We start from the raw sequence: 3,382 nt of genomic DNA, 5'->3' as shown, positions 1-3,382 counted from the left end.
GAGAAAGCAAGGGTATTTCAGAAAAACATCTACCTCTGTTTCATTGACTATGCTAAAGACTTTGACTGTGTGGATCATAACAAATTGAAAAACTTTTAAAGAGATAATAGAGACCATAGATAATAGAGATAATAAAGAGATAAATAAAGGACCATCTTACCTGTGTTCTGAGAAACCTGTATGCCACTTACGAAGCAACAGTTAGAACCTTCTATGGAACAATTATTGGTTCAGGATTGAGAAAGGAGTAAGACAGGGCTGTTTATTGTCACTCTGTTTATTGTTTATTTAACTTATATTCAGAGCACACCATAAGAAATGCCAGGCTGGATGAATTACAAACTGGAATCAAGATTCCTGGGAGAAATATCAACAACCTGAGAAGTGCAGACAGTACCACTCTAATGGTAGAAAATCAAGAGGAACTAAAGAACCTCTTGATGAGGGTGAAAGAGGGGAGTGAAAAGCTGGCCTGAAATTCAACATTAAACAATCTAAGGTCATGGCATCTGGCTCCATCACTTCATGACACATAGAAGGGGAAAGGGGGGAAGCAGGGACAGATTTCCTCTTCTTGGGCTCTAAAATCCCTGAGGATGGTGACTGCAGCCATGGAACTAGAAGATAGTGCTTTTTGGAAGGAAAGCTATGACAAACCTAGACAGTGTGTTAAAAAGCAAAGACATCACTTTGCCAATAAAGATCCATATAGTAAAGGCTACGTTCTTTCCGGTAGTCAGGTAGGGTTGTGAAAGCTGTACAATAAGGAGGGCAGAGCACTGAAGAATTGATGCTGGAGAAGACTCTTGAGAGTCCTTTGGACAGAAAGGAGATAAAACCAGTCAATCTTAAGGGAAATCACCCTGAATACTCATTGGAAGGACTAAAGATGAAGTTGAAGTTCCAATACTTTGGCTACTTGATGGGAACAGCTGACTTATTGGAAAAGACCCGATGCTAGGGAAAGACTGAAGGCAGAGGATAAGAGGGCAATAGAAAATGACATGATTGGATGGCATCATCAATGCAATGAACATGAACTTGGGCAAACTCCGGGAAATGGTAAGGGACAGGGAAGCCTGGCATGCTACAGTCAATGCGGCTGCAAAAACTCGGACAAGACTTGGTGACTGAACAGCGGAAACAAACATAATATGCACACAAATGTGTGTATATTTCCTTGCAACATCAGGTAAGAGGGCTTAGGAGTAAAGACACTCCAGTAGCAGTGTTACACTCAGCATTCATACCTTAGTTTCCAAAATAATTCTTTAATAAAAGGAACCAGGATTTCTTGAAAAAAAAGTTTATGATACTAGCACTTGGGTAAGAAGTATGCAAGATGTACCTGGACCATCTTGTAATACCAGGAAAGAAGAAAGTGAGAGGTGAGACTATATCAAAAGAACATTTGAAAAACCTCCCAATTGTTAAAGCTGAAAATAATCTATTTCTACAAAAAGCCACCTTTAATACAAAGAAATAGATAATCTAAAAGTTAAAAGATGAAGAAAGATATATCACAGAAACATTCATTAAAAGATAGAGGGATGAATGCTGTTTCCAGTTCCATGTATAAGAAGCCTGGAAGTCATTTCCTCTTCTTGTTGTCCAGTCCCTTAGTTGTGTCCAATGTTTTGCAACCCTGTGGACTGTAGGATGCCAGGCTTACCTGTCCTTTACCAACTCCCTGAGTTTGCTCAAATTCATGTCCATTGATTGATGATGCTATCTAACCACGTCATTCTTTGCCACCAATTTCTCCTTTTACTTTTGGTCTTTCCCTGCATCAGGGTCTTTTCCAAGGAGCTGGCACTTAGCATTAGATGGCCAAAGTGTTGGAGCTTCACTTTCATCTTCAGTCCTTCTGCTGAATATACAGGATTGATTTCCCTTAGCATCGACTACTTTGACCCCATTGCTGTCCAAAGTACTCTCCAGGGTCTTCTCCAGCATCACAATTTGAAAGTATAAATTCTTCCATGATCAGCCTTCTTTATGGTCCAACTCTCACATTCATACATGCCTACTGGAAAAAACTATAGCTTTGAGTATATGCACCTTGTTGGCAAAGTGATGACTCCACTTTTTAGAACACTGCCTAAATTTGCCATAGCTTTCATTCTGAGAAGCAAGAGTCTTTTAATTTCATGGCTGCAGTCACAGTCCACAGTGATTTTGGAAACCAAGAAAATAAAGTCTGTCACTGCTTCCACTTTTTTACACTTCTATTTGCTATGAGGGATGGGACCAGATGATTTGACCTTCATGTTATTTTTTTTTTAATATTGAATTTCAAGTCAGCTTTTTCACTCTCTTCTTTCACCCTCATCGAGAGACTCTTTAGTTCCTCTTCACTTTCTGCCATCTGCATATCTGAGGGTGTTGATATTTCTCCCAGCAATCCTGATCCAAGCTTGTAATTCATCCAGTTTTGCATTTCTCATGAGGTACTCTGCATATAAGCTAAGTAAGCATGCTAACAATATACAGCCTTGACGTACTTCTTTCCCAGTTTGGAAACAGTCCATTGTTCCATGTCCGATTCTAACTGTTGCTTCTTGACATGCATACAGGTCTTTCAGGAGGTAGGTAAGGTGCTCTGGTATTCCCATGTCTTTAAGAATTTTCCACAGTTCGTTGTGATCCACACAGTTGAAGTCTTTAGTATAGTCAATGAGGCAGAAATGTTTGATTTTCTGTAATTATCTTACTTTTTCCATGATCCAACAAGTTTTGGCAATTTGATCTCTGGTACCTCTGCCTTTTCTAAATCCATCTTGAAAGTCTGGAAGTTCTCAGTTAATATACTGTTGAAACCTATTTAGAGATTTTTGAGCATTAACTAGCAGCATGTGAAATGAGTGCAATTGTGCAGTAGTTTGAACATTCTTTGACATTGACCTTCATTGGGATTGGAGTAAAAACTGACTTTTTCCAGTCCTGTGGCCACTGCTGAGTTTTCCAAATTTTCTGGCATATTGAGTACAGCACTTTCACAGCATCATATTTTAGGATTTGAAATAGCTCAGCTGGAATTCCATCACCTCCAGTACCTTTAGTTTTTCTTGTAGTGATGCTTCCTAAGGTTCACTGGTTTTGCACTCCAATATGTCTAGCTCTAGGTGAGTGATCACACCATCACAGTTATTTTGGTCACTAAGATATTTTTTTGTACAGTTTTTTTAATGTATTCTTGCCGCTTTACAATATATTCTGCTTCTATTAGGTTCATAAAGTTTCTGTCCTTTGGTGTGCCCCTCTTTGCATGAAATGTTTCCTTGTTATCTCTAATTTTCTTGAAGAGAGCTCTAGTCTTTCCTATTCTGTTGTTTTCTTCAATTTCTTTGCACTGTTCACATAGGAATGTTTTCTTATGTCT

The sequence above is a fragment of the Cervus canadensis genome, chromosome 23 (genome assembly GCF_019320065.1).
Source record: "Cervus canadensis isolate Bull #8, Minnesota chromosome 23, ASM1932006v1, whole genome shotgun sequence".
In the NCBI taxonomy this organism is placed as follows: Eukaryota; Metazoa; Chordata; class Mammalia; order Artiodactyla; family Cervidae; genus Cervus; species Cervus canadensis.
The sequence above is the reverse complement of the archived record's forward strand: the minus strand, read 5'-3'. Positions refer to the sequence as shown.